The sequence below is a fragment of the Prionailurus bengalensis genome, chromosome B4 (genome assembly GCF_016509475.1).
Source record: "Prionailurus bengalensis isolate Pbe53 chromosome B4, Fcat_Pben_1.1_paternal_pri, whole genome shotgun sequence".
NCBI lineage: Eukaryota > Metazoa > Chordata > Mammalia > Carnivora > Felidae > Prionailurus > Prionailurus bengalensis.
In genome coordinates, this window is record NC_057358.1 from 45,577,586 (window position 1) to 45,596,492 (window position 18,907).

The 18,907-nt window shown below is 46.4% G+C and overlaps 1 protein-coding gene across 2 annotated transcripts in view; it reads left to right on the plus strand.

Annotated features, from left to right (window-relative positions):
- ETV6 (ETS variant transcription factor 6) overlaps positions 1-18,907 on the plus strand; it is a 257,241-nt gene that overhangs the window by 101,342 nt on the left and 136,992 nt on the right. The window lies entirely within an intron of this gene.

The window sequence follows — 18,907 nt, forward strand, 5'->3', positions numbered from 1 at the left end:
CAGGTTGTAGGAAGCACGGGGGGTCACCTTGGCCCTTCCCTAGCTGATTCCTCAGACTTCCGTGGTGGCACGCACGGTTGTGCTTGCCATCTCTTTCTGGCATGGTAACGCTCCCCGGGATGTTCGCCTCCTCTCATCCCGTCTCTCCTCAGAAGCCAGAAGGTTGCTTGCTGAAAGTGGAGAACAAAAGGAGACAGAGGATGCAGGCTTCTCTTCCCCCTCCCTGTGATAATTCAGGGAATCAGGTGACTGTGTTGCTGGGAAATCCTGGGGGAATATTGCTGGCTTATTCCTTCTCCTCCGGTGAGGACGCTTGCCGGGCTTCTGGCGAGGACTTGAGGGCCGTGAGAATCCGTCCCCTCCTCCAGCTTGCCGTGTCCGACGGTATTTACAAAGTCGCTACGAGTCACAGGCAGGACATTCCAGCTTCGCTTGGGCAAGGAGGTAAAGGGCACAGTTGCACTCTACCGTCTTCTCCACAAGATGAGATGGGGACTGTAGAGGTGCCCGGGTCACGACTGCGGGCACCATTGTCCCTGGTAAACTGGAATGTTGTGGCACCAGTAGAGTAGACAGGACTGGAAAAGGAACCACAGTCAGGGAATAACATCTTTTCCTCCGGAAGCTGTTCGGTGGCCAGTAGTATATTCGCTTCGGGAACATTCGCTTCCACGTCGAACATGGTCATGCCTTGCAGAACACTCTTACCATCTAATCTCATTTGTTTATTTATTCAACACCGTGCTGCACCAAACACTCTCCTGGATGCCAGGGATACAGAAATCGACGAAGCAGACCAAACTCCTTGCCCTTTGAGAGCTTCACGTCTAGTACAGAGGGGGGAAAAAAAAAAACGTGTGAACCCTTGTCCCAAACAGGCTGAAGTTTCTTTCATAGCTTTTCATCCCTTGGCTTTGAGACATCTGCCCCAAGAAGGCCCCAACTCTTGGTTCACCTCTGGATGCCTTTGCTCTTGTAAGCTCTTTTACCACACGGGACTCTCTCCCCACAAGTAGTAACCATGGCAAAACCAGCTAAGACACACACCGAACCGGAGGATCTTAATTCTTAACTAGTTCTGCTGTTAAAACGAGCTGTTGGAATGTGAGTCAGGCACGATAATACCCAGTTCTGCCATACAAGATGGTGATGGGACAAGAGACGGTTTCCTGGCCCTCTTACCTTTAACATATCATGATCTCACTGAAGGACTCTTTCTCCGCACTTGGAACTGTCTCTTCCATGCCAACGCTGTTCTGGAGTAGACGGTTTCCTCACGGGCCACGACTGGGCCACTCCCTGTGCCTAGCACACAATTGTAATAGCTAATATTTGTCATAGGATAACCCTGGACCAGGCACTGTGTGAAGTCCTTTATGTAAATTATTTTATTTAATTCCTCCCAGCAGCACTTGTAAGGTAGATCTTCTTTTTCTACCCATGTCAGACATAAGGAATTTAGGGATTAGAGAATTTACATTAACCTGCCAAAGTCACACAGTTAGTAAGAGAGAGAGTCAGGATTCAAACAGGATTCTGTCTGACCCCAGAGCCAGGCTCTTACCTGTTGTGCCACTATGTAAGTGTGTTCAATACATAGTTTTTGGATAGATGGATGAATTCGGGCTTGACACTTAGCCAGGATTCACCCGTGTGGCTGCAGTGGCCAGAATGGTTTATGGCTGGAATCTTCTAACCGGTCAGTGAATTGTTGAATAGTTTGCTTATCTCCCTCGGATGGGTGGATGGAGGGATGGATGGATCCCCACATAGATTATCACATCTAGGATTATCATATCTAGGATTGTAGCATATTACTGCTGACTTTAGGATATAATCAGTTGATAGAATATGGATTCAGGTCAGGGCAATGCCTTCTGTCTGGCAGCCTGACTCTAGAAACCTTCTGGGTAATCTGCATGAGCCCTGTTGGTTCCGACATCTGGAATGAATCCTGTGCAAATGGAGGTTCCCAGGCTTTTGTTGTTTGTCCTCAGCTGGGGCTTTCCACATGAGTCTGAGCCGCCTGCCCCACTCTCCTGTTCCAGGATTCGGCTGCCCATTGAGCTGTTTGAGAAAGCTCTCATGTAGCCCCCAGGATGGTTGAGGCTGTGCCGTATACTGGAAGATGCATCCCAGCTGGGTTTCCAAACCTAAAAGAAAATAAATATTCTAACAAGGGAATTGGGTTATTGCTGTTTTAATCTGGGATTCCAGACAATTCCCAATGGAATGCTCATGGAAAGTACGGGGAAGAATCTGGAAGCCAAGACAGCAGCAGGACATTTATGGTATTGCTAGGTTGAAAGCATTTTTAGCTGCTTGTCTTAAAGAGATACTCACCAGACTGGTATGCGTCAAAGTAGCTTCTTTTCACCATTTGTCCTCATTGATCTGCAGAAAAACCTTCTCTCTTAACTCTTTCTTTTTCTCTTTCCATTCTGCAGTCAAAATATAGCCTTTCCTGGTTGGAGGGAAAGTAGAGGTGATAATGTTTAAGATTCTCATACTGAGGGTTTCTCACCATTTTGTTCTGCAAAGGCAGAGCTATATGCCCAAACGGAAGGCGTGTGACAAATTAGCAAGCGATTGAGAAGTAGAAAGTAATGCCTTCTACCGGCCTGTGATAAAAACAAACGGTAAATGGAGCAAAGTGTTAAGGGGTGATTAAAGAGGGCTTGATAGGGCCAGGTGGGGTACTCTGGGCCTAGGAAAGGAGGTGAGCAAAGGGGAGAAGGGCCAGCCCCATGCTGTCCTGGTCTGGCCTCCTCACTGCCCACATGTGCAGGCTGGTACCTGCCAACACAGGTTCCTGGAACCACCCTGTTCTACTAGGAGAGCAAACACAAGGATGTTTATTGAGAAGATAGAAGGGCTTCTTTCCCCCTCCACCCCACCCCCCTTCCACAGAGGATACTGACTTAGTTTTTAAGCTTGAGGGTAGAAGAGCTGAAATACAACAATTGTAACAGGTTGGGTGAAAGACACAAAGTTCTGCTCCTTAAAGGGAGTCTAAGCCTCTTATGATTCCTTGAAAACACAAAAAGGATCGAAGGCCCCCCAGAGTAGCTGGAGGAGCTCACTCTTGACTCTCTAAGCAGTGAAGGCCGTTGCCTCATTCTCACTAGGGGCCTCCTGTTGTGAGGGCGAGACTTTGTCTCATTTGTCTGCCCGGAGACTGCCTTTCTCTAAGTGCCTGGGGGGAGTGTGGGTGTTGAGGGGGCAGCCAGAGGTGCCTCATGAGGTGGTGCCCACCCTGTGAACCCCTCAGCCTCAAACAGTGATGCTGGGGGCTGCCCATCTGATTCCAGGAAAGTATGCTTCAGATCTGTCAGCAGAATTTAAATCACTACATGTCTTTTCTTTCCTTTAAATTCCTTTTTACATGATCATTTTGGATTTAGTTGATAGAATCCTATCTGATCACAGGTTGACATGATGCTCTTTGCCCAAAGACTTTGCAAAATTTTGCAGGGCCAGGTGGGCCTTCTAAAATCCCTGCGAACTGGTATTTAAAAGTCGGAACCGAGGACTCATTCATCATTTTTAATAGGGTTACGGTTTATGATGCTGTGGGTTAATAAATAGCCATAATAGCCGCTCAGAGTTTTCTAGAATCGGAACACCAGAAATAGTCCCTTGGCTCTACTTCCTTTCCTTGTGAATCTTTCAAAATTCTTACATTACTACTCCTACTTGTGTGTGTTTAATAATTTAATTTAATGCCTTCCTTTGGAAACGTTACCTCGCTGCTCACCCACTTGGTGATTTTGCCTTCTCAGCAGAGTAACTGAGTTGAAGACAGTCACATGGCGAGCAAGGCTATATTAGAACCGGGATAGTGAAAAGAGATGCACTGCCTCTCTTTTCTAATTAGCTGGAGCAACCCACAATTTTATATGCTTGCAAGTTAATTTTGTTCCCTAAGAAGACGCAAAAATGAGAATTAAATGGAATCGTAGCTAGTATTTTATATTGTTATGAGCCACAGCACGTGCTCGTATATGTTATCTCATTTAATCATGTACCAGCCCTTGAGGTAGGTGTTACGGATTCTGTTTTATTGATGGGATGACTGTGGTTCAGGAGGTCCACCGAATTGTCCAGATTCACACAAGCCTGTGAGGAGCCGAATGTGATGTCTACCTTGGAAGTCATCAGTTAGGCTTCTTAGGAGAACACAGAATGGCAGAGTCTTGTGGACACGAAAATACAGGCACCTCTGACTGTTGGAGTCTGGGGGGCCGTGGGTGCGGGGGACTGGGAGCACTTGGGCTCTGGTAATGCACTTGACCGTTAATTTGCACTGAACCTCAACACGTTGGCTTCCACCAGGAACCAGAGGCTGTTACTGTGAATAATTCACTCCTGTCTTGCCCACCCATCTCTACTGTTCCTCCCTCCTCCCTCTCTTGTGAGCTCAGGTTGACGTTCAGTTTCTGTCTGCAACAGAGCTGGCCATGAAGGTCTCAGAGGGCCAGCTCCAGGAGTGGGGCCCAACCACATTCCCACATTCCCTGGCATTTCACCAGAAATGGCCTCCTGGAAACAGGTCTCACTGTGTTTTTGGTGTTTCCAAAGGAAAAGGCATGGTAATAGAAAGGACGTGGGTTCAAGTCAAGAAAGAACTGAGTGGGCTTGGATTCCAGGGCTCCCTCTCTCTGTTAGAGATGATTTAGCCTAAAACTCAAGTTTCTAAGATACCTACTCATGAGAGTTTCCTGTAAGGATCAGAGCTAACTCACTGGGGAGCACCTACCATGGTGCCCGGCAAACAGTGGCCGGTAACTCACAAGAACTCTGTTTCAGTTCCCAAAGCTGGTAAATAGCCTGTTTAGGAGGTGGCTTCCTCATTTTTAAGGGCAAAGAGAAGCATGTATGTCCTTGTTTGTTTCACTAAAGAAAGGGCCTAGAGTTCTGTCTGTATAGCATCGGGACCGATTTCCATCAGTCACACTGGAAACCAGCTTTATTTTCTAACGTCTCTACGATTTCCAGGAGCTCAGTTCCGCCCTCGGGCACTTTCCTACCCAAACCCTATCTGCACGTCTGTCTGGAGTGGTTTTCTTCACTGGCCTTGCCCAAATCTGTAGGTCTCTTTCTGCGGCCTGTCCTACCCTTCTTCTAAAACCCAGCAAGTCCTCCCGTGTCCTTTGCCGTTATCAGTATTCCAAAAATGGCCTCCCCTCACGCAGCTGCCTGTGACGTGCTGTGACATCACCAGCAGAGTTGAGGCAAGGACACGGGGAAGATTTAATTCTCAGTCAGAATCTGACAAAGCGATAATGACTCCCAACAAAGATGGCCAGCCACCAGCATTTTGTATCTTGTCCTCCGCCCCCCACCCTCCAAGCCTTCCTTTGGGCGCCTTCACCATTCACATTCAAATGCTTAAAGGCTTTCTCCTTTTCCAGCAGCACGTGAGGCTGTATCAGGGCCCTGCTTAGCTCTTTCAAACAGCTTGAAGAGAAAAAACAGCCCACAACCGAACAGCCAGGATGCTTTGGAAGGGAAATTTCCTTTTTGGGCTCGCTGTCTGAAAGAATTTCCGATGCAGGCAGACGTTAATTCCTAGCTCCATGCTTCCTGATAAGGAAGCAGCTTCAATAAATGCAGCTATTTATAGATGTCTTTTTAAAAAAAAAAAAATATATAACCAGAGGTCTATTGACCTTTTCTTTCACTTTGCATTTCATGCCGTGTGCTCCTTGTACATTTAAGGCAGTTCCTCCAGCAGAAGCTCTGACAAAATGCCTGTGATCCCGGGGCGGGGGATGGGGAAGGGAGCGCTTTCTCTGTCTTTGGAATTCCGAAGTTGATGTTTGGCAGTCGTTGGCGATTGGTGGTCCCTACTTGGTCCTGTGGGCTATTTGTGTGAACCCAGAGATGCCCAGCACTGTTCTAGGCCCCATATCGAAAGAGTATGACAGACAAAGTGAGACAGCCATTTAAACTTAAGAGCCGATGAGAACCAGTCAGTTCTCTGAGTAGAGACTTGAACAGTGGGAACTAAATGATATTCCCATTTCTTCTGTCTCCTCTCAGCTGTCTTCCCTGGGATTTTCCAACCATTGGTATCTCTGTGGTCTCTCTCTTGGCATATTAGGGCCCCTGTCCATTAAGGTCCATGGCCAACTTCATCCGTTGCTACACAATCATTGCTGACCGGCATGATGAAGATTCAGTGTGGTGTTGGCTTGAAATAGCTTCTCTAGGTTTCTCCTCACGTCCTCTCCATTATCACAAAGCACGGATTGGGTTGAATCTATACAAATAGGATAAAGTCTCCATTCTCAAATAAAAGATATTTTCTCCCATTTTGCTTTATGCCTAAGTTAAATCTTATCAGTAGCTTAGACGCTTGGAACTTCTGACAGGAGTGGCTTTGACCTCCTCATCTTTATGTTTTTCCAGAGGTGAAAGTTACCAGGGGACCTTCGATGTTACTGATTTCCCTGTTGCCGTAGGAGGATTCTGGTTCAGTTGCCTGAACCGTCCATGTGTCTTCTGGGGGTTCTTTCTTCTTGTCCCTTCTGAAGGCAGGTAGAGTAGGATTTTAGAGATATAAACTGTCCCTGTCTCTGGCCACATGCTGACTGTAAATTCCCAAGAATAATTAGTTACCCTGCCCTGATCGTTACTGCTTCCGTCTTGGGTAGGTGGATTAAACTCCATTCCTTTGAAATTAGACTCTATTTCTGTTTCCTCTAGATCATGGATAGAAATAGCCTCAAATGGAGCTCCAAGATTTCAGTAATAGAAATGCAGATTGCAGATATAGGTACTGGAGAAAGAGCTGTGGATGTGTGGTGGATGCCGATTAGATGCTTGAAAGGAAAAGTCTAACTGGTGCAGGGCTGTGCGGGGAATACTTGATTTCACCAATTCGCTGGGGCTGAATTCTCTACTCTGGGGATGGGGGCATTAGCTAAAGCGGTTCACTGAGGATGGTGAAGGTTTGCAACAATCAAGAGGAAAACCAAAAGGGACCTAGATGAGTCTTGAAGGGTATGGAATAGTACTGTCTTAAGAAAAATTACAGGCGTATCAGGCAGTCTTGTGTAGCTCCACTTTAGAAGTAACAGTATTAGGATTTGCTTATTTGTTTTCTAGGAGTGGCTTATCTTGACAAATGCGTGTCTTTTTTGTTGTCATACCCCACTTGCCCACTTTGCCAGAACTGTGCTGCTTCCTGGGAGCCATTCTGAGGTCAACTGTATACAAGATGCCACCCTAGGGAGGCCTGGGTGGCTCAGTCAGTTGAGCATCCGACTTTGGCTCAGGTCATGATCTCGCAGTCCGTGAGTTCGAGCTCCGTGTCGGGCTCTGTGCTGACAGCTCAGAGCTTGGAGCCTGCTTCGGATTCTGTGTCTCCCTCTCTCTCTGTCCCTCCCCTGCTCACACTCTGTCTCTCTCTCAAAAATAAATAAACATTAAAAAAAATTTTTTTTAAAAAGCATGCCACTCGAAAGAAATCTCTGTTGCAATAATATGCAGAATAAATAATCATCGTCACTCCTGTTTATTGAGCACTTTCTGTGTGCCAAGACCTTTACATAAATTATCCTGAATAATCTCTAACACTGGAAGGTAGATACTATGTTTGTGTCTGTATCTGAGGCTCAGAGTGGTAAATCACTTGCCGGAGGTCACACAGAGAGCAGGTGAAGGAGCCATGATTTGAGTCCAGATTGAATCCCCAAATTTAGGCTTTTTGTCACTTTGCTGTGTTGCTTCTTCATTAGGAACTGATAGGAGTCGTGATTAGAGGCTGTTGGTTGGCAGGAGAAAATCCAAGCAAACAGGTTGCTGGCTTTTTTTTTTTAATTTAAGCAAAATTTTTATAGACGATAGACAAGGAAGGCCAGAGGGGTAAATGAGTGACACAAACTAAATTACCTTGTGAATATAGAGGAAGAAAAAATTTTCAAATTCAATCCTCTATGCAAACTGTTATTTGTAGCGTATTTGCAGGTACCTGTATAGATTCTGGAGTGTTAGAAATAAAATTGAATTAAAAGAATCATGCTGTCCACAATGTTCCTTCTTTGAAAAAGAGATGATCTACCCCAGATGACTATTAAACAGCAAGAAAGATGCTGTGCTGGAACGGAGATTGTATTATTGGGTTCACGAATGAAAGCATTTCACTTCCTAATACTTTATGTTAGTCTGACATGCTTCAGAAAAATTGTCTGACATTTTGGTGCCTCAGTTTATCAACATGGCCTATGTTCCAGGAAATTATGCTGCAGGGTAATAGAGAGCAGGGAGCACACTTGTTGGGCTTGATCCACTGAGCATTGGCCCCGGCGTGCTGGGTGGTGGGGTCATGCCAGACAATCCGTTCTCTCTGCCAGTGTGGTAGCTTCCTCATATGAAAAGCAAAGTAGCCTGAGTGCAGGATTTTGCTGGTCCTTCACAGCTCAAACATTTTATGTGTTCTAATTCCAGAAGAGAACTAAGAAGGGATATGGGCAGTGGAGCATCATCTATAAATGCTAAGCATCATGGTCATTCACTTGATCTCAGTGCTCAACATCACATTTTGGTTCGGATGGTGGTATTTCAAGGATACAGGAGATTATCCTCTACTTTCGCCGTGATTGTTTTGTGAGGACGCCCTCGCACAAGGAAATATGGCAATTCAACACCTGACGCTGTTGGATGCTTCCCTGATGATTGAGATCAGGTATGGGCGCAGTTCCTCGGCCTTCCAGATTTTCTGAAGGCTGTTGGAGCCACTCACACCTTACAGTGGGTCCCAAGAACCTTCTCTCTGATCTCAGGCCTGCTTCCTAGTTCTCGTAGACCCGAGAAGTATCAGTGAGTTGGCTCTTTTCCCAGGGCATTACGCACAGGTGTGGCTTCTGGTAACTACCCCTTGACCCCAGCTGCGCGACTTGTGGGAATCCCCTCTGCACCTCAAGGCATGGTTGCCTTTCCTGTAACCTGTGAAAATGACAATGTGTATGTTCCTCCCTCTGTCGATGTCCACTGGGTTTCCAGCTTTACAAAGCCAGCTGATCTATCTGCATGGATAGGGCCACCGTATCCTCCTTCAGCCGGCCCCATAGCACATGCACAATTAATACTGCATTAATTAATTATAAGGGGGGGGGGAAGCACTGTTGGCAAGGGAATGAAGGCTTTCAGCTTCTAAAGTGAGGCTTTGATGCTGAGCTTTAAAGTACCTTTCCATCCGCCCCAGCCAGCAAAGAGAATCTGTGACACTCCTACCGTCCCATGGGCATGAAAACTCACACCCAAGAAACTATTTCTAAATAGGGGCCCTGAACTAGTTACTCAAATCATCTACTTGTTGCCCCAGGCCGTGAAAAAAGGGCGTAGGATTAGGGAGAAAAGAATTGCCCAGAGCAGCCGTGATTCGCGAACAGAGCTGATGCGTGGTGTTCTTTTGCCTCCTCAAGTAGCTCTCAGGTCACCAACACCAGGAACTCATTGTAGAGAAACAAATGTGAGCAGGTGACTTGTTGCCAACCCTCCTGAGGAAATAAAATTACTCTTTCTTCTTCCCCTCCTAGGCCTCGCTTGAGGAAGTCGCCCAACGGCAGTTGCAAGTTCACAAACCTGTTATTCTGATGGGCTGGAAGGTTCCTCTGTCTTGGGCATAGTTTCCTACTACAAGTGAACCAAGTGGGGGGAGAAAACACTTTCCTTTCTTTTTCATTCTAATTTCTTCCACACCATCATTCTCATGGTTCTGCCTCCCACCCTTACTCTTTTCACTTCTTGGTGCAAGGTGGTGGGGAAGCCGCCTCCCAAAATCCCCGCCCTAGACAGAGAGTTCTCTTTTCCCTGTTTACCACCCTGCGTCCAGCGTGTTGTGGGGGGGGCACCCTCGCTGCCCTTACAGTTTGGCCAGCAATCGCATATTCACACAGACATCCGGGATTTTATTCAAAGGTCTTTTCGAAACACAGAAGCAGAACTTCCCTGAGAGAGAGATTCCTCACCTGAGAGCTGTGGATGTTGATAACGTCCTTTTAAACTACTCTTTAATTCTCCGATCATGCTGAGGGGAACTTCAGAGACCCGCAAAAATCCACACAGATGTCGAATTTGTTTGGACCTTGTCAAAGGAAAAATTTTTTTTTTTCTTTCGATTCTTAGGCAAAGAAGAATTTCACTTCAGATGAATCTAAATGAGTGTGTGTGTGTGTGTGTGTGTGTGTGTGTTTGGTTCATACTGTTTCATAGCTGTAACTCCAGATAGCTGCTTGACAGAGCTTCTGTGATGATTCCTGTTACTCACAGTGATCCAGGGAAAGAACTTCACGAAATACAACTGGGTTTTGTAGCACTGGCATTGTACATTTAGCTGTGTAGCCGTCTCCCATCTTGTGCTTCCTCACTTGCTAAAGGAGTGTTGAGATTCAGAGAGTTTTCTGAACTTTTACTGTCCAGAAAGCACTACTCTAGAGCTAGGACAGAGGGTTTGTATGTTGTTTGTGAACAGGGCCAGTGTTGACAGTGTTATGCTTCGGCAGGGTATGTGGTCACCCAGTTACGGTGATGTAAGAGCGTCCTGAACTTAAATCTCTCCCACGATAAACCACCATGATGTCTGAAGTTCCATTGTGAAGATACATTCCTTTTGGATTGGGCATTATTTCTACCTAGCTCTACTTTTTAATGGTAAATTGTTAGGATAGCAGCTAGTACCTTGGAGAGAGATAGCTAATACCTTAAGTCCCTGATATCTTAATGAAAACGAGTTAATCAAATCTCTTGAATCTTTTAAAATAGAAGACCGATGGCCAGCATGGACAAAGTCAAGGGAGGGAGTAGAGTCGGGAAAAACTCCATAATTTTGCCTGGCCTTCTCCATGGAGAAGACTGACGTAAAATTAGATGGAAAATCCAGGCCCCTTGATTCAGACACAACATTGTGAAGCTGGACCTCTGAGACGAAGATGAGTAATCTGATATTTACCATGCCTGGCCGTTGGTTTCAAGACATTGCCAGCATTGGTATTGACTGGACAAAGTCCGATCTTCTCTGGCACACGGTTGACGGGAGAATGTAGAAGTCATCTTCATTGCCTTGAGAGGAGGAGTGAATTTTGCATCTGAATCCTTAAGCCTTTCAGTCGTTCTTAACCAAACCGTCTTTACCTCTGAAGCGACTGAATGTTTGATCGCAATGCCAAGACCACGCTGGTATTATGAGGGACCTAACGTTAATCCAAGTCTCAAGTTGAAGCGGTCAGGAAAATCTTGACTTGCGGAGAATTTAAAGGTGCCAGCCAGAGGTGAGTGGCTTATTTGAGGAGTGGGTGTGTGGAATTTGGGAGAAAGATCCTTCATAGCTCTCTGTGCGGAGTAATAACCACCGTTTATTGAGTACTCGTGGAAGGCACTTTTCACAAGTATTAGATCATTTAATCCTCATGATAGTCCGATGGGCTGAGTTTTATTATCCCCACTTCACTGATGAAAAGGCAGGTTTAAAGAGGTTAAGGAACTTGGCCAGAGTCGCAGAGCTGGTAGTTGGCAAAGCAGATTCCTCAGGCTCCCCTCCACACTCCCCCTCCCACTCCAAGCCAAAGGCCTATTCCCGACACCATTCCCTCTGCGAACACGAAAGATGATGTTGGGTCCCCCTAAGAGATTCAACCATGTGGTTAAAACCTCGTAAAGTTTAGAAAAATAGAATAACTCACTAAAATAAAATTATAAATCCACTCCATGGAACGTATCTACCACAACCCAAAACCTCAGGGTTAATCTATTCAGATTTCAACGCGCTCTATGATTCTCACTAGTCCCTTAAATATCGCTCTGTTTCCTGGTAAACAGTATCCCTTACAGAGTCCTGGCACATGAATAGTGTAATAAGATCAGATTCTATCGCTTTGCCATTCTAGTGCAATCTAATTGCAGGGTGAAAATCCAGGGCTGTCTTAGTTCCTCATCTGTCTGCGTCTCTCTTTGTCCTACCGCCTGCTTCACAGTTTGAAGTTCAATACCACTCCCTCCTTTTGTGCTCTAGCTCTCTGTGTTGTTTCCCTTTGACAACATTTTTTTTTTTAATGAAGTGATTTGAAATGGAAAATTAAAAACTTAACTATGAGTCTGGCAGTTTCCTGCCAATGCCTCTCTGCTAAGAAGCTTCATAAAATACTATATATTATTATTCGCTTCACAGCTGCTCCGGGCACTCACCCACTTAGTCATTCACAATATGTCTGAGAGATTAGTTTTTACAAGGCTGTGGTTTCAGATATTTCTCCCCCCTCCATGTTTTACTTAAAATCTGCACTGGGGAAGTTTGTGTACCAAAAAATCCACCACCCTTGAGAAAAGAGGATATGGTAATATGCGTGCTTCAGAAGCTCTGGCGGGCTCTCTTATTTTCTTGTACCTTCTTCATCTGAAATACTGTAGTCTTTCTATGACAGGTCTCAAGTCGGTGTGTGGGTCGGAGAGGGAATAAGAGTGAGTGTTTTGCTCCAGTGTGGTTGTAAACCTCCTGTTTTGGTGTCAGATATGTGAGAGAATCACCATTCTGGTTTCAGGCAAGGTGGGTAAATTATGCCCTAATAATACAGCTTCATCTTGATTATGCCCTAATAATACAGCTTCATCTTGATGACTGGATCTGATTTTTTTTTTTTTTTTTTAATATTTAAACTCCATGAAGACAGGGGTTTTTGCCGGGTTTTTTTTGTTGTTGTTGTTGTTGTTTGTTTTTTGTTTTACTATTTTATCCCCGGTACCCAGAACAGTACCTGGCACATAGTAGGCACACAGTTGATTTTTGTGGGAAAATAATTTGAGCCTCAGTTTAGTCAGGGCGGCTGTGGGCCCTCTTTGTGTGAGCCCTGATGATGGTGAGTGAGATTTATGAAAAAAAAAAAAAAAAAAAAAAAAAAAAAAAAAAAAAAAAAAAGGTAGGCTGTGGGCAACATAAAAATAAAATGTTTAAAAAAAATTTTTTTTAACGTTTATTTATTTTTGAGACAGAGAGAGACAGAGCATGAACGGGGGGAGGGTCAGAGAGAGAGGGAGACACAGAATCCGAAGCAGGCTCCAGGCTCTGAGCCGTCAGCACAGAGCCCGACGCGGGGCTCGAACTCACGGACCGTGAGATCATGACCTGAGCCAAAGTCGGCCGCCCAACCGACTGAGCCACCCAGGTGCTCCAGAAATAAAACGTTTAGAGTAAGACCAGACACTCTGTCTCCACGACCCCTCCCCACCCTCACACATCAACCAAGTTGTCCTGATTTTCAGAGTCTATTAAAATTAACAAAATTTTAAGTTACAAAAAAAAGAAAGAAAGAAAGAAAGAAAGAAAGAAAGAAAGAAAGAAAGAAAGAAAGAAGAGGTGCTGTTGTGTTGCATCACCGTTGGATGACCGTGGGGTGCCCGTCTGTGAGCGTGTTTGCGTGTGCTCTGTGGGTGAGTCTCCAGATGGGCCCATTTCTCGGGGTGCTTGGGGAACGTGGCAGGTACTTCATCCCTCTTGGAGAGGTAGAGCTCTTGCTGTGATGCAGGACAGGACAGGGGGGGGGGGAGCGAGGGCACCGGAGAACGAAGAAGAGGGAGGAAGGGGGTGAGCCAGGGCCCGCTTCAGTGGGGTCCCCACCGCCTCCCACCCCCCCCCCCCCCACCGGGGGCAAGAACCGAACTGTTTATCCCCACATCCCAGCAGCAGCAGAAAAGCCAGGGGTGTTTTTGGGACTCAGCTGCCAAAGTTTCTTGAAACAGCTCTGCTCAAAGGCATATGCTGGGCTCACTTCTGAGGGAAATTTCCTTTTTGGGGAAGTTGAAGCAAAGGAATTTCCTGTGTGGGCAGACAGAGCTTCCTGACTTGAAGGCTTCTTGGAAGGGAAACAGTTTCATAATGAAATGACAAATTAAAGACATACCAGCCGGGTTCACTTCAAAACAGCTATTGAGAGTACAGGCAAAGCCCTATTATACTCCCTCACAGAACAAAAATAAATCCCATCCTGACAGGTTTCTGTATGCTGGATTATATCCGTCCCCCCCGCACCTTCCTTCACAGCCCCTGTTCCTCTCCCTTCCTCCCACCCCCGCCATTAGCTGCCGCCGTCTCTATCTTTAACCGCTCCCGGGAGCAGCCGGCAAGGAGGCTTGGAGCATCTCTGGCCGCCTCGCTCGGTGGCTTCGCCCATCCCTGACCTACATGGAGGCCTTGTAGGTCACGTCACAGCCCCCGTGCTGCTAAGACTCCCAGAAGCGACCTCTTTCCTTCCCCCTCTGACACAAACCATGATTGAAGATGGCTTTAGCGACGGGGTAAGGAAAAAATGTAGCCATCTCCCTCGGTCTGGCCTTTAAAACCTCGTACGCAGTACGTGTCAAGTGCTGTTCTGGTCTCGGGAGCTGGGGTCTGAGGTCTTTGCTTTGTGGAAGGGAATAAGGGTCCGGGTGGGGCAGAGGATGTTCGTACCTGAACACAACAATCTTCTACGGTTCGGTCAGCCCACGTGTTTTAAGTTGACGCGAAGACGCCTTATGGAGTACCTCTCTTTTTTTCAGTGGAAAAGACCAGGAGGAAGAATGATGGCAGCATCGTTTGCGGGTCAGAATTCATTAGTCTTAGGCCAATGAAGGGAAGCGGTGCAGGTTTTGGAAGCAGATGTCTGAGTTCAAATGCCAGCTCCAGCCGTGTGCGACCAGCAGTGTAGACCTTGGACGAGTCATTACACTTCTGGCCTCAGTTTCCTTATCTCTGAAATGGGTACAGCAGAACCTTTTCTACACTGTTGTGAGGAAATGAGAATGGGACTTCAAAAACACTTTGTAAACTCCTCCAAAGACTTTTCCAAATGGCACCTGCTACTTAGCCATGGTTGGGGCCTTTTGGGATTGAAATGCAGGATTGGGTTGAAAGAGCGAACTTGGAGAATTTGTAGATCAATTTGGCAAGTATTTATTAGAGATTTTTCTGTGAGTGCAGCATGCTTGGGCTCTGCGGGGAGAAACAGACAAAGTACGAAGTTTAAAGCAGCCGCAGGAAGAATCTTGGACTTGGGGTCAGGAGGCCAAGGTTCAACCCTGGCTGTCACTCAGTAGCTCTGTGGCTTGGGGCGAACTATGTAACCTTGATGAGTCTCCGTTGTTTGTTTTTAAAATTGGGGGAAATAGACTCTATGGCTTTAATAAGTTCTGTCCAATTCTGACGTTGTGTAATCGATTTTAAGAGGTCTCTGCCTTTTGCCGTTGTTTATAGGATTTATTCTAAAGCGCAAGGAAGAACTATTCACTGTATAACAGCCTGTCTGATGAAGAAACTTGCATCATAATTTTTTATTAGTAGATCTGATGTACACAGGAAAAAACTAGTGCTTGCTAGATAGGTCAGCTATAGCAATTCGGTTTGGGGTGTTTCTGAGTGAATGCTGACTCAAAAATAAGTAGGCTCGTGGGTTGAATATGGCGCTTTCCCTAAGATAACTTGTCTCGGGATTTTGGTTTACCTTCTCTCAACTGCGCCAGGGGATTCCCAGCATGTTTCCAAATGGTTGTTCATCGAAGCCATCCCCATGATGGACATGCCTTGCCCAAATAGGCTTCTAGGACAGAGGCCACCATGTTGACTGGTCCTGACGTCAGGTGTTAGCATGAGCGGGTATGTCACTTTTAGGCCCACCACATTATTCTCCTTCTCATTTCAGTTTGTATGAGTAAAGGTCTCTTACTGACTTTGCCTCAAAGCGTGTTTTCCCCGCACCCGTTTCGATTTGAGAAAACTGAGGCACTGGAAAAATTAGATACCACGTATAAAATCACAGTTGCAAAATGGTGACAAGCCAAGTGTTGCGTAAAAAGAGCTGTCATTTATTGGGTGTGTGTTCCAGTGTTCTAATAAATTGTCTCATTAATTTTTTTCTCCCAACAAGTCTGAGAGGTAGGCGATATTATCTTTACAGATACAGAAACTAGGGCTTTGAAATGTTAAGTAATTTGCTCACGGCCACAGAACTGGTTGGTGGTTGAGCCAGAATATGAACACAGCTCTGCTGTTCCAGAACCTCCGTTCTTTACCCCTTCATTGCGTCTCCTCTGTGTAGTCAGTTGTTTTAAATTGACCTCGGTGCTTAGAAGTAAGTCACACCTGTCTCAGGCCCCTGAAAGGAAACAGCACTAACCTCATAGTCTTGTCGTGGCAGACTCTTGTAACGGCAGAGAAGCCTGTGGAAAATAATACACCTGGGTAATAAACTGAGCAAACATAACCCTGCCTCTCACCTCTGTCTGGAAGAGAGCCCGTACTGGCCAGCTCTGGCCACACCTTATGCATCGGGACAGAAATCTGCTGTCCGTTTTTCAGATAGGTGAGGAAGGTGCCTGGTGCCAGACTGCATCCTTTTCCTTGTGAAATTCCTTGCAAGCGCTGTTTGTGGCTTCCCCGGGCTCGTTGTGAAGAGGATTCAAATCTTGTTCTACTCGACAGGCATTGATTGAAGAACCACCGTGCTCAGTGCTAGGGACACAAAGAGGCGCAAGGTAGGGACTCAGTCTTAGAAAGCAGAAATTTGGATAGTCATTCAACAAAACCAGTATTTACTGAGAATCCACGGTGCCCAGTAGAACAGTAATTGCAAGCGATAAATATCTAAAACACTCACAAGGGTATGTTTTACATCTCCACAGAAAGTATGTGTCGTCGTCATCGTTGTTTTTCTTGATTTCTGTTCGGTTTTCTCAACTTTCCTCTGTGCAAGTGAACTTCCAGGGTATGTCCTCTTGTTTACGTCCAGAGCTTTATTACTTTTCATTTCTTGGACTATCGTGTAAACAGCTCAGGAACTTCTCCTCTTCACCTCATTTTTCTCCCCCCAAAGAAGATGGATTTTTTTTTCCATTGAAAATTATTTTTTGGGGCGCCTGGGTGGCTCAGTCGGTTAAGCGTCCGACTTCCGCTCAGGTCACGATCTCGCGGTCCGTGAGTTCGAGCCCCGCGTCGGGCTCTGGGCTGATGGCTCAGAGCCTGGAGCCTGCTTCGGATTCTGTGTCTCCCTCTCTCTCTGCCCCTCCCCCATTCATGCTCTGTCTCTCTCTGTCCCCAAAATAAATAAACATTAAAAAAAAAATTAGAAAATTATTTTTCAATGAAGTCTAAAATATGTTTTAAATCCACTTCTGTTTAAAACACAGGTATCATCCAGGAGAAAATCTGAGGGCAAAAAAAAAAAGGGGGGGGGGAGGATTTTGATTGCGCCTAATTAGACTCAAAGTACTAAGTTATTCTCTGGCGTATGTAGCGAAAACACTAGGTGGGTGTTGTTTTGAGTTCATAGTGAGGGGAGAAATGGGGTCATCACTCCTGCGGAGAGAAAGGTAATCTCTGATTTCAGTCTTTCATTGGCCTCCGGCAGCCGGTGGGGTCTTCCGAAACAAATTCTTTTTCTTCGTTACTCAGTATATTCCCCATTTGGGCTTGAAGCAGGAGACCCGAAAGTTGAAATGCTGTGACCACCTCTACACTGTCACATGCCCTTGCTCTCCTCTGGTGGGGAAGTGGGGGAGACGTGGAAGAGGTGGCCTCATCACTCGCTTCGTTTGGAAGTGAGAAGCGGCGAGGGGAGGATTGGAGGAAGACGCGGGCGCTCGCGGCACTGCCGGCCTGCGACGCCCTGGCCATTCCTCTTCCCTGGCACTCACAGGCAGCTTTGCGAGGCAGGAGTACGTGAGGAGGAAGATCCTATTAGCAGAGGAGCTGCAGGAACTGAAGAGATGCCGAAGGGAGCCAGGTGACTGACAGGTAGATGAAATCCAACATCCTTTCCGCTCAAAGTTTTGAGAAGAGAAGTGGCCACGAGTAAGCTTGAGTTCTGTCCCCTTCCTGATACTCGCTGCTCCTCAGACCCAGGTGAGGACGATCTACTACACGTAAGCAAGCAGATGTGGGGAAAAGAGCAAAACCCACGGAGCCATGAGATCCCTAAGACCCTCCCCGCCGCCCCCAGGCCTTGGATGTTGGGGGTTGACAGCGGCTTCCTGTGCACTGTACCATGGAGACCACAGGTGACGGAGGCAGTGGCCCAGCTTATGCTCTGGGCGTGCAGAGAAGGGAAGCTCCGCCTCCTTTGTTCGCATCCTCCTTGTTGGATGCTGGGGTAGCCTCTGCCCCTCTTACAGGACAGCTCTAGGTCTCTGTGTGATCCTGGCCCAGCCTGAAGCCTGAGGCTCCGGAACACAAACATCCTAGTGCTGGCCTTCCTTGCATGACGCCCAGGAATCCCTAGTGGGGAAAGCCATGCCTCACCACTGTCAACCTAACGATAGACCAAGACCCCTCCTCCCTCCACCTGCCCTCCTAATAATCTTAAGATTTAGGGGAAACTAAAATAGACTTTCCTCTAGACCGACACTGCCGTTTCACATACAAATGTAGCTCTCTTTCACCCTGGAGAAAGACAGCCTTTTCGACTTCTCTGCGCCTCCTGGATGGTCCAGCAGATTTGCACGAGACCCAGAGTGACACTGACGTGCTTTAACTGATGAGCGACGTCAAGTCTGTTTGTCTCTGCCGTTAGAGACTGATTTGACCCGCCACCTATAGGAACTCTAGTTTCTGAAAATGTGGCAAGGCTTTGTAGGGATCGACCGCAACCAATGCTTTCACACTTCACAATTTGAGTAATGAGCTGGATACCGTGTAAACGGTGTATTGCAGGTGATGAATAAGTAGCAAGTAGTAGTGGTCCCAAAGGTGTCCCCCTCCACGTTGTCCTTTTGGTTCTTTGTCAAATAAGGGAGTGACAGAGTCCCTAACTGTAACATAGGGAGCAGTCGCTACATGTGAACTTCGTGGCTCTAAAATCTTGAGATACTGCTTCCTTACCTCCTTCCTGGTCAATGAGTGTTTAGATTTTTAATGACATTTCAAAGTCAATCTCCAAAC